Raw genomic sequence first — 16,599 nt, 5'->3', positions numbered from 1 at the left:
TATATTTTTAATCATTTTCATCGTGGTAAAACGGAAAACTAAAATATCACAACGCTTTTGTCATTATTCGAAGTTTAATTAAATTACTGTAAATTATTATTATACAATTAATTAAGATGTTAAATATATTATTTTAAAAAAAACCCAACATTTATTTTGAATAAGGTTTCTTTGTTCACGTCGCATAATAATAGAATATATTCCAATTAATTATTAGTGCATGTTTTAAGTGCTAAATTTACTTAGATATTCCAATATTAGTCAAAAATCTTTATAGATTTTTACTTATTATTCAATGTATTCAAAATATCGTAAATTATTGTAAAAAGGAAATTTTTTTAAAGGCTAACACTCGTTTTAACATTTAATATTTGAATTATTTAAAATATGGTTTTTACACAATTTTAGGTAATTACAAAACGATGTTTTTATTCTTTTATTTTTTTTTTAAGTATTACAGTTCTTAATGACAGCATTTATTTTTAATTTCGTGTTCCAAAACTGAATACTTTCAAACGAGTAGTTAATAAATGAAAATGTGCATTTAAAATTATAATGAGTAGGTAAGAGTAGGAGGACCTAACATTTGGCGTGGTACTCCAGCGACACTTCACTCCGCTTATCTTAACTTTAAATAAATGGATTACTCGAAATTCGATTTTTATACTATTTGAATTTCCAAGAAACATATCCTTTTTAGGAATATAAAATTGAAAATGTAAAATGTCGTTTAAAAAAATAAAATACTTGAAAAATAAAAAAAGATACAAAAAATAAAATAAATAAAATAATTGTTTTCACAGATGTTATTTTACAACGACTTCAAATAGTTAAAATTATGTAAACCTTATATTAAATAAAAAGCGTTCATACTTTTTAATAAAATAATTCTTATAATCACTTTTTTGTATATTGTTATTATAGTTTAAAAAATATAAAATTATTAAAATTTTATTCTATTATTCTATAATCTTCGCCATTCAGTGCGATCGGAATGATCGGATATAAGCGGCAATTCCTAACGTTATTATATCATTTGATTATTCGAATAATTTGTTAATTGAGAACATACTGAGATCAGAGATTACAGAGCGTCGGTTCTAAATCGATCCATATTCCTTTTACATTTTGTTTAGGTACACGGAATTATTCAATTATTATTACGGAACACGGGCGTTGTATCAATTCCTATTGTATTATATTGATTTCCATGACAACGTAATAATATAATACGTATGAATGTCCTTTGAACGAATAGTATATTGTTATGGTGACGTTCGAGACTTCAATATCTGTTGGTGGGTGGTTGGTTTAGTGGGGGGAGGGTGATGTTTCCCGTGCAAACACGATATTTTTACCATAAAATAATTTCGACGGTAATATTCATTATGACAATTTCACAGTAATGTAACGGATTGTAACATAATATTACGAGTTGCGTGTAATATTATATGTATACCTAAATTATTATGTGTACATAATATACGCGTAATGTGTATAACGTATAATAATATATTTCTGTGTGTGTAATGTATATTACATTAAACCGGTGTAAAATGTGTGAATGTGCGATTTATAATGCGGATTTCGACGATGTATGAGCATCGTATTGGCGATTTCAAGCGTCGTGGGCATGTAGGTTCTCTACCTGTTTGACGAGAACCGATGAAATCGAAAAATACGTCTTCGACTCGCGTCTGGTCCGAATGAAATACCAGCTGCCCGGTACGTGATCAATATTCCTCTTGGCTTATTGAGACAAAAATACATACTAATCAGTATGTTCAACAGAAACGATCTTTTACTGTAATATCCATATTATAATCATTTCGGTGAAACTTGTGTTCCGCGAACGCCAACACTGAAACGTAATAAATTACAAATATTCGGCGTAGCATAAAAAAGGCGGCGCTGATGTACAGTGTACACTGATAATAATAATAATAATTATAATAATATAATAATACAATAAAAGTGAAACGTAAAAAAAAAAATAGGAGAACAAGTCGTCATCGTCTCGCCGATATAGTAGCGGTCAAAGCCTAAAGGTCGTCGTCGTTGTCGTCGTGCGGATGATTATCAATCGAGAGAGTGTTACGTGCATGATGAGAAGGAATTTAATAATGAAAAACAAAATGTACCTTTACAGTACTACAAACCAGAGCAGTTGAAGTGATTTTTTTTTGCACTTCGCTGACCATCCATTAATACGGTAAAAACAATACCTATGTCATTAAATACGTCATGCCTGTGACCTACCCGTGTGAATCGTGTTCACGAAAACGGCGATCGAAATATCCGTTCACCGCAACGCACAATCATCATCAACCAAAACCTGACGGTCCGTATTATGCTTGTTGAAATGAAAATATAACGTCTGCTCGTTATTACTATGTATTAAGTATTTTAAAGATGCAGTACGATAGGGGCATTTTTAGTGACAATTTTTATACCTGTTCTGTATTCAAAATTTACTTTACTTTTGAACACACAATAACTCTAAAAAGGTACACCACGTTTGGGTATTACAATAAAAGAAGTATGTATAATGTACCTTTTGTTAAGAATTCTTTAAGCCATTTATAACATAAATTATTCTCTGTAATGGGTACTTATAATATTTATAATGTGTGTGAAAAATATGATGAGTTAAGTGTGAAAATAGAATCAACAAAAAAATAATATAAATATTATACAATAATTCAAAAAAATTAAACTCAGATGTTATATCTCTGTTGTCGAATTACATTATTTTTATATTTTAGCACTGCTTCAACTAGTGTTTGGTAGTGTTTCATTGTTACGCAATCTAATCTAATCGTCATTTTTTATGTACCTTCAATTTTGACGGGATACAATCCTATAATTAAGCAAAAATAAAAGAACTGAACTGGAGTTAAGTGAATTTCATAAAAATAGCATCACATAATATTTTTATAATGATAATAATTCAATGTGTTATTTTATATTATAAAAACTTATTTAGTCAATTTTACCAAAATATCTTTAACATCCAAGTCGACACGTACCTACGACCTAACCTGTATTAAATATAAATTATAATTACAATAACAATATAATTAAAGCGTACCAATCGGCAATCATGTCCACGAACAACGTGGGTTTTTTTAAATTTACCGAATGACAAACCCTCCCACACACGTGTTTCACCCTGGCGCGTATAAAATACGACGATGGACTTATCGACTAAGACTTTATTAAAGATATTTCTATAAAATCCAATTATTGTACAAAATTATACTATACATGCAAAGTTCGAAGTAATAGCGCGACACACGCAACGAGTGATTTAAATTTAACCTATAGGATTGCGCAGTAGATATTCGATTCAAATTAAAAGTACGAACATTGTTTTTTTTATAATATTGTAAAATTAATGTATGATTATATTGATGTACATAGACGAATGACGTAATAGTGTAATAACTAATATTTGTATAGATTTTGAAATCGTTTTGTTGTTTAACAATAAAACCTCACTTAAATATTTTTGATCCAAGTCCGACGACGACGACAGCGATTATATTTTTATTTTTTTACGGACAATACAATGTAATATAATATATTATAATCGTGTGCAAACAAATTATTTTTGTGCCACACCGACAATGTATAATAGTAATCACGATTTGTATTTTTAATGTGATTGAAATGCAGGTTGCTAAAAATACAGTTGCATTCGTAATACGCATCGATTAGAAAATAGCTTACAACTTTTTTTGAAGCAATGTCATTGTACAACATGTACTGCTATTTTTCGCTAATTGGTTTAGACTTGTAAAATATATCGTTTAAAATAACAAATTTTCCATTTTTTTTACCACCAAAAATGTCTAAATAAATATCTGAATGAAATAATCTGAAAGCTATATTTTACAATCGTTTACCATAACCTAACCTAACCTTTGACAGATTCAACATTTCTGTTTTATCATAAACTAAATAAATCATTAATTCATTATAAATTTAAAATTTAAATTATGTTTTTGTCGACTGCCACATTTAACAATGCACTTGAGAGTTAAGATTACCATTTCTAACTTAGGCTTACATATATATTTTATGCGAATAAAAGTATAGTGATAATTTCATAAAATTTGTTTTGTTATCCTTATAATGTAGGGATAGATGTAGCGTACATTAAATGACTTAGAATGACTTCTAAAGTTCTAATCACATGTTACGTATTACATTGTAGCGCGACAAATATCTTATAAAAGTCGATGATTTATCCCTAGCTAAATCGTACAAGCATCTAACCTAACCTGACCGGAAAGTTAAATGCTTGAATTTTCTTACCTATAGAATTTTAATATTTGTTACTCAGTGCTTCGTCGTATGTATATACCTGTAATATAATAGATACCTAGTCGCAATCAATACTGTTTTCTTTAGCTTCCTATTATATTCCCCGAGCTGTTGCATCATATACTCAACCAGCTCTGTATTGTTGTTGCACTACAACAACGGATTGTGTTAGGTCAGTTTGTCGCCGTGGATATAAACCATAATATGATGCAACCACCCGCGTTTAAAAATCAATTACAGCCTGTAAGTGTGATTTAAGTACGAGCGATTAGGGATTTATGATAAATAACCAAAGGAAAATAAATACGAATTTAAGCACCGATGGACGCAGGTTTCAGAGTGAAATAGTATAACCCTTGTGCGTGGATGCGCGAGAAACCGATTTTTCACTATGTCCCGACACGGTCGTTTCCGTTGGACTTTGGCCTTAACCGTCGCGGCCGAGTCGTCTCGGGTACGGCTTTTATTTTATTTTTGCCCTCCGGCGTGCGTCATTCGGCTGTAGCCCTGCCGCCGCCAAGTATCGATTTAAACGCTTTCACAAGTATATTATATTGTATGCATACCATGTTTGTGTTTATACAAAAGCGCGCACGCTATTTCGGTAGTTGTAATTGTCTTTGACGTTTACGGAAGTCAGCGGTGATTTCAGTACTGTCGCTTCATCAGTGGCATAGTTTCAATTTTCAATTGAGGAAGTTAATAATTTTGACTAGTTCTTTTAGTCAACCAAAAAAAAAAAAAAAAACTCACTATACCTTACTATTAGAGGTTTCTTATAAATTTAGAAGTGGTTGTTTAGAATCGTTATTGTGGTGGTTGATACGTATTACCGATGAAATGAAAAAAAGTAAGTTGAGAAATAAAATTTGATGGAACTATAATATTATATATATTGAGGTTGTACCTACATGCCCGCATACAAATTTGTATAAACGTGTTTCTAATATTTATGTGATATCCGCATCATTCTGCTAGACAGTAGAAGAAGAATATACAATTAATAGCTCACATTTAAAAATACATTATAATAATATATACCTACCTAGACGGCTAGACAGTAAAGTTATATAAAATAACAAACACACACCTTCATTAACGCCAAATCTTGTATCACGAGTCACAACTATATTATATTCAAACTTAAAATCTATAATAAACATTTATAATCTTCCAGTACTTTCATAGAAGGTGTATAAATTTTTTTATGAAAATCGTTATGTTTTTTACTAACTATCATTGGCTTTGGGTTGTTTTCTTAAAATAGTGCATAATTATTGATATACCCGGCCGGATTATAATTAACGGATATGAAATTTAACTATGTTATATTATTTCACGTATAATATATTAATATTTATGCACGAATAGACTGATCAATCGACGACCTTGCTATTCGGCATGCTATAAATTCGTCTGTCAGAACAACGATGAATGCTTTTGATACGTACACCGAAATGTGTGGTAGTTCCCTGTCGAGTCTGTCGTTTCAACTTGTAATAGGCACCAGTGCACCACCGCGGCTTCTCTTTGCCAACACATACCTACTACACACAACCTCGTCAATGGCGTTTTAAAAAGTGTTTTTCATATCGGGGATGTCGTATATTAAATTATTTATATTATAATCATCTATTTTGTAAACAATTTAATTAATTGTCTGTACGCTTTGCATAACTAACAATATCGTGTTGCATAATAATATTATGCTCTTAAAAATATTTTAAAAACTATGGTACTATTTTCGCACATTGTGAATAATAATTGATCTGAAACAAATATAACTAGTCATAGGAGTGGACATTTCTGAACTTTGTATCTTTGAAAGCAATAGAGTTGACAAATGATGAAATGATGGGTAACATTTAGTTAAAATCAATGTGTTTGCTTTCATTCAATCGTCACTATATTTCCTTAGAAATCTCAAAAACGACCTCTTCATCGGACAGTGTTTGATTTGAATATAGTAATCTCCATTGGCATTTCATTTTCTTCTGCAAAAGTGATTTATGAAAAGAAACCATAAAAAAGCACACCACACATCGTTGTCAACAATGAAAAAAACACCAATAAAATACGCATTTCTCGACGCGTTATTCAGTGTCTCTAAAAGTAAAAAAGGAAAATTCAAATATAACATACCCTCCACCTCAACTCAAGAACAATTTCACCAACACTTGGCCGATATAACGATGCAATATGTATATTTGTATAATATAATATGACACGCGTCCACGATAAACTGTTGAAATGTCGTGTATCTATAATAATAGGTTTACACAGATTATATGTAGTTATATATGCGCCGTACGTGTGTGTATTTACTTACCCTGCGTTTACAGCGTGAGACAGCCAAAAATCGATTTTGACACGACGGCGGCAACAGCGACGACGACGATAACTTTGACGCGTCGACGTTAACAATATAATAATATGAATAATATGACGTATTTTATGTTATAATGTGTTTGCGCGAAACCGAATTTGTACGGACGACACGTAGTCTTCGGGTTAGGTTGTGTACATTATTTTGTGTATATTTGCTCTCAAACGATATGTACACTCGGTCATTACCGCTTTTTACTATAGAAAACGTTTATTTTCGTATTCTTTTTTTTTTTTACGAAGTTCTTAGTCGCGAGACAACATGTCACATCATTTACATCTTGTGCCACAATCGAGTGAATGAATATACTTGATGGGTATCGCGTGGCGTTTTAATAAAATACACACAAGTACTAACGCAATAGGTATTATAGTAATGTGTACTTGTGTATCAAATATTCAGGTAAATATATTATCCGTATCATCTATAAGTGCACGCTACACCGATCATATTATGATAAAATGTAACTATGCTTATATTTATGTATTATGATCCGCCATAAAAGTTTTTTTGCCTTTTCTGAAATATTTACCAAGTCTGATAAAAATCAGGAATGAATATTTTGTCATTGAGTTAATACTTAGTGTGTTAATTGGTTAGTCAAGTCATTTAATATTCAAGCAAAATGCATCTGATGTTTAGATTACAGATTAACAAAATTTAAATTGTAAATGTCGACATTAATATTGTTTTTTATTATTATCTTATAGTAGTGGTCTCGGTTAAATTTTTAAACAATATAAATATTCTTTATCATAAAAGCTTTTAATATAACTTACCTGTTCTATCTATTATTATTATACATGTATAATATATTTATATAGTGGTATACATTTATAATTTACCTAGTTCATTAACTTGCATTAATGATTATACTCTGATGCTGGTATAATTATATGATAGTTTTGTTCGGTATTAGTTACAAGTCGATACTTAATATTCTATTATTAATGTTTTATGTATAGTGCCTTATTATTTGTTAGATGAGGTGCGCAAAACCAACCAATGCCTTTTTTTCAACTCTGATTTTGCAGGACTAGACCCCGTCACAGGTTACAACTAAATTCTAGTTACGCCCACGATTATATGATACTTAAACGGACGTGTATAAAGCTGTAGTACACAAGTATGTAGGAGACAGGACTACAAGAATATATATTGTGTTTTTCATTCTTTTTAGAAACGATAGTTCTTTTATTTATTTTTTTTCGGACAATGAGCTCTGTTATTGGCGAGGTCGGCGTGTATGCGCCGGCTCCACACCGCCTCCGGTCCCCGTCCGTTTTCCAGATCAATACCACAGTCGGATCGCCTGTTACCGGACGTCCGAAACCTACAGCCCGGACGACGCTTTATAACCTCTGTTGACGCGCCAACAAGCAGGCTTCAGCTTACCGTGCACACGCGACACACACATGTCACATCATACACACACTCAAGTGTGTTTCGTATCGTTGAACTAGTAATAATAATTTTTTAACCACGTTATGTAATTATTAAAAACCATTAAATTATGACAAAGTACACTACGTCGATTAATTTATTAGGCAATAATAACATGTTTCGTGCATATTATCAAAACGTAATCGTTAAAAACCACTACATTTTTTTCCTATACCAAATTATTATATATTATAATATCGTATTACTCGTAATCGTAGTATCCATTTCCGTGATACCTATTATCAATAATAATAATAATAATAATTTATTAATATCGGTGAACTTAATTCCGTAACTGTTATTGTAATTTAAACAGACATCACGTATAGTGTGTCCCCTGTTGTACAATCATTACAAAAATTCAATTTATCCATCTATATTTAAATTGATAAGACTTAAACACTGATAATTTATTACAAGTTATGTTTTTATAACGATAATAATCATTACAATTTTTAAGCGACTTTATACAATATTATTGTATAATGTGTCCGGGTGCAATGCGGCCGTAGGTTTCGTGTTTACTCCGCCAGACTCGGCGAGCACGTGTATAAAGCGTGATATTCGCGTGTATACCATTTCTCATTTTACGTACAGGCATGTGTGCGGTGAAAAAAACCAGGCTGTGCGCCTGCCAAATGCTTCCTCTCTCTCACTCTCTTTCTCTTTCTATATCTCTCTATATATATACCATATCTTAGTTACCCCCTCCCCATATTTTTCTCTCTCACTATCTTTATTACTTAGGTGTGCATTGTGCATCAGCATCGGAAAAAGCAGCCCAATCATCTGTCCTGTCTACTATATATATATATATAATATTATTGCCCCGCACAGATAACATCATTATCACAGACTACGATGGCAAAAATATATACGGCGGGATAGCCGGCACTGCTAAGAAGATTGCGCGAAATGTTTATTATATACGTGTACGCTGTAGAAGTGAAATATAATCCGAAGAGCGTATAAATAAAATAAAGAGCACAGCCGCACAGGACATGAGCACGCACTATATTCATTATGCATTCAGGCCAGCCGGTCAGTCTGTACCTGAACCCAGGTTATTTGCAGGAAAGCTACACGTTCCCGAGCGCACCTGTGTGAACACACGCCTGCAGATTGTAATTGGTTTTTCTTTCTTTTTCTTTTTTTTTTTGTAAGTCGTGGTCTACCCGCTCCCAACCCTAACCAAGGTTATTATTGCAGAGTTTGCAACGTTTAGACTTTAAACAAATACACGCGCAGTCCTCGACCGAGTTAGAAACGTGATTCGTTGAACACATTTTTCTTTTGTAGAAAATCCATTAAACGGAAATCGTTCAAAAAATCAAAGTCTCACAAATAATATACGTTTCCGTCGGTTTGGAATTCCTCGTGGGCTGTAGCGATGAAATAATATACTATAGAATCTCATTAAAAATGATTTGTACGATATAATATTGTTATTATATAATTATCCAATTTCAGTTAGCATTCGAGTTTTATTCAAAACAAGTTTGCTGTTTTAGCGATTAAATAATACATACACTAAAAATCGTATACAGTGATGAAAAAAGGTCGAGTGATCTAGTCGTACAATATAATATATGATATATATAATTCCGTTGAGGTTCGAGAATTATTTTCGGGAGTCGAGACGACCTTTAATGTTAGGATTTGACATGAGCATTTACTTCTATATCGCGGTAACTCACTAGCCGGGGAAAAAATAAACAACAAAAAGAAAAACGATTGAGTTATTTTATTGTCGACCATTGTAACCTTTTTCGGCTCTGCGCCGCACACGACTTGCGTTGTCCTCCTACAACTCTATTGTTTTCAACAGTGGTTTCAATTGTTCTTGGGTCACAATTCGCAAGCATAACGTGGGCGTGTGTTAAACAAATGGCATAGCCGACGATCGTAACTTCGTAAGTCGTACAATTTTATCGATAAACGGGTTTTATACTTTTATATTATGTACCTATTTACACGCACACATACGTTTATGTTCATATTTTCACACGTTTTTCTTTATAATATTATATGTATACGTCAAACACACGATACGTGGTTACACACTTTGCGCCTACGACCTACGACGGTTTATCGACTCGCGGCGATTTATCTATAATTTATGTGTCGGGTAGAATATAACATGATAAACACACGCCTAGAATGACTAGAAAATTGGAATTTGCTTTTTGCTACTTTTCGCTGATTCGCTGATCCTCTCAATCACTGGAGGCAGCTATAATAAAATATATATTATATTCATTTTTGGGACGCCTGGCGTCGTTAGTCGTTACACTCGCCTGCGGTCGTTCGGAATATGCCGAATTGCGATTTATGTAAATTTAATGTCCGTATAAAGGTTTCGCTCAATATTCCTGTTTGCACGTGAGCAACACGGTTGTCAAAGATATCGATCTTCGAGTAAGGATATGTTTACGCATATCATTATAGGGTTGTGAACGAGATTTAAATCACCCGAAGACGTTTTTTTGTTTAAATCTATGATGCCATCACCATCTCATGCAGCATTACACAGCTGGTGACTTTAATTTATTAGTTGAATATTTTAAGTGATATCAGATTATATATATTATTATACCTATGTATTTAAATTAATTTTTAATGTACATATTACTTCCTTTATAAAATATGAAAAACTGTGTAAAGTTCCTAACCCTGATAAATACATATCGATGTCGAATATTACCTACCGAGTAAGCGCTCGGCTTTCAAATGGACAGAGATCTATTGCTGCTGGGTGACAATTAAATGATTATAATGGAATTTAGAAATGAGTGTACGTCAAGACATCTATTCGCTCGCCATGTTCGGGGCCCGTGGTTCTTACGCATCTAGAGGCCAAAATATTCATCACTGCGTAGTCAAAATACAAATTGCTAATCGCGCGTGTTCACAGTAATTATTATTATTATTATTATTATTATTATCATTACTATTATTATCATTATTATTATTGTATACCGGAGGCAGTTTCGTTATTTTTCATCGTTAGCACAATGTGTACCCATCAGCAATGCATAGTATAAGTTGTTATATATAATATACATATATATGTATTGAATAAAGCTTACACAATAGTGTGAATTAAACAATACGAAAACCGCATTTATAGAACGTGCCAATAACCTTAGTCGATATAACATGTCTACGACTAGAAACAGTAGAAACGTGTGTGGTTCAAATTATGAGTAGGAAGCGATGTCGTATGATGATAAACATTCGAACGAAACCAAAAAGCGTTAACAGTTTTCGTATGTAATCGCCTTGAACCCAATTTTTTGAAACATGAATTCTATATTGGTATCTAATACCAATTAATTATTATGTGTATGTATATACTGCCATCGAATGACTATTAATAATATTGCCCTCATGTACCTATTTTATCAACATTTTTACTACCATAGTACCATACTATGTAACATTAAACATATTACTTGTAATTTCCATCAGGTGTTAATAAATTAAAATACATAAAATATGTATTTTTTTTATTATTATTATATTTTATACTTACTTAATATATTTGTTGTAAAAACTGGGAGTTGGAACGAAGTAATCTAATTCATTAGTTTTTTGACGCCAATCATAATAAAACTTATAATATATACGCGTGTATACTAACTATTATCATTATTATAATAATTTATAACGTAAATCTTGTTGTGTTTGATAAAAAAAATTATAATATTAATACCTATATTAATTTTAATATATTAAAGTTACCTATATGATAACTAGTCAATCCGGTCGAGACTACATCATTCTTACAACATTCAAGGTTTACATTCGTCTATTAAAATAGAAAATAGGAAACAATAAGGATTAAATATTTTTTGAATAATTACAATCTATAAATAAAAAAAAGTACAATCGCAATATTGATTATATGTTTTTTTTTTTTTTAAGTGACAAATATAACTGAAATAAGTAGCAGTAATAATTCAGTATAGTACCATCCGACATATCAATCTTAAAATACCGAAATAAAATATAATGGTTACATTACTATTGTACAATTATAATTTTAAATATATATATATATTTTAATAAATTTGCATCACATTTTTATATTAGAATTTTGTATAGTATGTAGTTATACATTTTCATTAACGGGTTTTCTTTTTTGGCATACTTTCAATACCATAAATTTGCTGTAGTTTCCTAATGAATGTGATAATTATGAATTATGACCTACAAAATATTATAACTGTATTTATACATAGATATACTTATATTGTTAAATTGTTATGCTCGACCTTCACTTGTTTCTATTGGACTTGAATTTTATCAAAAAAAAAAAAAAAATGTATGATGATTAATTGAAAAGCTAGGTTAGGTTATATATAGTAAATAAACATAACCTTTGTCTTGTACATAATAATATGTTCCAGATTACTCCAATAATTATAGACATTAATTAAAGCGTCTGTAGTCAGCTAAATATAAACATTAAAATCAATCACGTTTATTTGAAATTCTTTCTGAATACAAAAAAAATTGAATTAATTAATAAAATAAAATGAATTAACTCTATTGCAATTTGTATATGTACCTATACAATTTGTAACGTAAATAATAACCCATTTTAATAATAAACAAATACAATATATACACTAGTATTATTTATATTATTGATAAGGCTGCATCCGAATTCCGTCCGTAAAATCTAATTTGTGAATTATTATGAATGGATATTGATATGTCTAAATATAATATATTTTAAAGTATTCAGCTTATTCAGCTTTTATTAAAACGATTAAAATGATACGTATTAATGCTGCATATCTGCGATCGTTTAAATACGATTATCATAATTAATGTAATCGTTAAGTTTTATATGATTTAAAATATTAAAACCAAAACTTAAAACAAATTAAAACTAAATAAATTCGAAATTATAGAACAATTAGGTCATAAATTTCTTTTTTTTTCAATTTGCTTAAAACTTTTATCTATTCTCTGACTATTATAAAGTTCTATACATTTTTAACCGCCTTATATGATTTACAACATAAATGTTTAATAATATGGCTATTTTGCTAAAATGTTTCAATTTAAATGTTACATTTTAAATGTTATTATCTATAATATAATATTATGCGAAGGTTGAGAGAAATATATATACTAAGCTACTATTAAACTCGTTATGTCAGTAAATTCTTTGATCCCATATTAGTTTAGGTTTTTTTCATTTACGCTTAGATAGGTACACTTGTTTAAATAAATGACTTAATTTATAATTTAAAAACGCATTTAAATGTTATTTTGAAAACATATTTCATGTACAATCGGTATAGTAATGGCACATGCTTTGTCTAATACATTTTATTTTATATATATATACGTTACAATAAATTATTATTTTTAGTAATTTATTTATTTCATGTAGTTATGTTTACAATAATCAATAATTGTATTGATAATCAATATTTTAAAATCTGTCGAGACTTATTAATAAATTTGATAGTTATTGTGATTGTCTAATATTTATAAAAGCCTACGAAATACCTACGATGCATATTCACTGAAAATATTAGTTTGTATTTCATACAAAAAATGTTAAGAATCTTCAAACAATTCAAACAAATATTACCTAATTAGGTTTTTAATTTGTATATACTTTATTCCATGTTAAATATTTATTACACTATTGAAAAAAAAAAACAATACATATGTATTGAATTTCATTTATAGTGCGCCGTTTAGTATACATTTCTCGAACCTATATTTTAAAAATGTCACTATATATGGATAAAAAAATATTTTATTGCTTTTTTAATTACTTTAATGTATACAGCTGTATTGTTTGGAATTTTTATATCAACAAATCATATTACCTATTCCTATGGATAAGATGATTGAAATATCACTGTTAGGTAAAAACAGAGTTTATAGAAATATAGAATTAAAATTTCGTTCATATTTAAAACTGAAACATTGTAATAATATCATATTGTGCAAACATTAAGTAGGGCAGAAATGTCATTATTCTTCTGTTTAAATTTATATTTAATTTTTTTTTTATATTTATTCTACGAACGTAAACATTTTAAAACTACCCCCGTTAACAAAAACCAAGAATAACACTGTTGTTGCAATTCATATCTATCTATAAACACAAACAACGCTGTTTGTGTCGTATTGATGTATTAATTTTTTTTTATTAAAAACAATAAGAGATCATTACGTGTCATTATTACGACGCACTCCAGTGATGACCGAGGCGTTAATTATAATAGAATAATTAGTTTTAATTAAAAACAGACATTGTGCGTCCCTTTACTATTTTATTTTAATACCAAATGATAATCGTGATAAATTAACATCAATTCTCGAAACATGTCCACATATTCAACGTCGTCCCTTTTAATTGTTTTAATATATTTTGAAATCATCTTCGTCGAATTTTTGCCATCCTTACATTATAATTTGTCAATTGCGCTACAAACAAAAGCCACTGTTTACTACTCCAGAGATTATATATATGTACGCATATTGTACATAATATGTATATGAAATATGCATATAGTGGCCCTTCAAGGGTTCATCGAAGTCAAGGATAAATCAATTGTATAAAACTACAGTGAACGCCATAAATCGCCATTTATTTAGAATGAATAGAGAAAAATCGATTACCATTACGTACATGGATAAATTATGTAAACCAATTAAGATGACTAGACGTACGATGTGTACTTGAACAGTGATATGTGTTCCTATATTAGCTGCAAGTTTAAGTAGCGATTTTTGTATTTCGTATAATTATTTGTAACTCTTTCAATCGTCATTATTTAATAATATATGTACGTTTATATCAATAAAACTTTGGTGTTGGTATTGGAACTTGGGAAATACCCTACCACCCTTTTGGAACTTGGTTAATTCAATTTAATATATAAATAAAATAAAAAACAATAGTTTACAATAATTAATAACTATTTACAATTCATTGTTTTTAAAATAAATTTTATATCAATGTTTAATAAATTGCCAAACATATAATACAGCTTACCATATCGGTAGTTTATGTTTGATTCGTAATATTTATAAATTTTAACTATCTTTTTATAAATTATGTAGAATGAAGAGCCACCGTGTTATGGTTTTATGAAGATTTAAAAGGACCTGTATATAATATTTCAATAATTACACTGTTGTTTATCTTATTTTCAAAATAAAACAGTTTAATTGTAGTTATATATTTAATTTAAATACAATTATACTAAAACATGTATGTATATACTTTATAATAATAAAATAATGAAATATTGATTTTTGATTTAAAATTACAGCTCTCTTTTTATATTTTATATCTTCTCAAATTACAAGTAGTTAAATATTTTATATTATATCTATGACTTACATATACTAATTAATATTTTTATGATTCAATATGAATGGCTTAATGAAAAAATAAATTTAAAGTATTTGTAAACAAACGAAGTCTGAATATATTGTAAAATATAAATGTTAAACAAATTTCTTTTACTTCTCTAAACTTATGATTATAATTTTAAAAAATAAATAAATATTTTAGTTTTGGTATAAGATTAAATTATTTATAAGTGCATACAATATACATTTTTTTTGTGATAGTTTCAAATGATTCTAATGCAAATTCGTACATATTGATATTATGTTATGTTTGATATAATTAAATTAAATTTATCTTCGTAAATTCATCAATTTGAAAGAAACATCTATTTTTTATTTTTCTAATAACAATATTGACTAACAATGAAAGTTAAAATAATAATTTTTTTTTAATGATTTCAAGTAAGTACCAAGCAAATCTTAAGATTTTAAAATTGAACTATTTTTAACGGCTTATTAAATTTCATATTTTATTTATTTATTCATACAAAAATTAAAATTAAATATGTATTAATTTTAAATGAAAAATAATAATAATGATGATTAAAATTCCTACTTTACCTTTTTTAAGAGAAAACAATTCTCAAAAACCTTTAAACTCCGTCTCCATAATTTTGCTATTTTAAATTACATATGTTTTATTGAACACTTCGACAAATGATACATAAAATTAATTTTAATAGTATTACATGTATTTTTAAAATTATTAATATAATTTTACTCAGAAAATAATAAAAATTAACTTGTTAATTCATTAGTTTTAACATAAATATATATATATATATATATTTGTTTAAGTAAAAATGAAACAAACTAGCGTCTTATACTATAACCAATAATTACAAAACTAACTAATTGTGTTCTAAATCTTTAGGTAAAAATTGTAAAAACAAAAGTGCTGAAACGTGTTTGATAAATTCAACATAAATCTAATCAGAGTAATTTTAAATAGTAGGTACTCGAGTTAGATAAATATTAGTATTTTATAATGTAATTTTATTATCATGGATTTATTGATTACGTTTTGAAGAGCGTTAACTTAAGTC

The 16,599-nt window shown here is 29.1% G+C and overlaps 1 protein-coding gene across 4 annotated transcripts in view; it reads left to right on the top strand.

The window, feature by feature from the left end:
- The window catches only part of LOC114133016 (proton-coupled amino acid transporter-like protein pathetic), a 36,762-nt gene that overhangs the window by 8,686 nt on the left and 11,477 nt on the right, over positions 1-16,599 (top strand). The window lies entirely within an intron of this gene.

This window comes from Aphis gossypii, chromosome 1 (assembly GCF_020184175.1).
Source record: "Aphis gossypii isolate Hap1 chromosome 1, ASM2018417v2, whole genome shotgun sequence".
In the NCBI taxonomy this organism is placed as follows: domain Eukaryota; kingdom Metazoa; phylum Arthropoda; class Insecta; order Hemiptera; family Aphididae; genus Aphis; species Aphis gossypii.
Note: the sequence above shows the minus strand (reverse complement) of the source record. Positions and strands in the feature narration are given on the sequence as shown.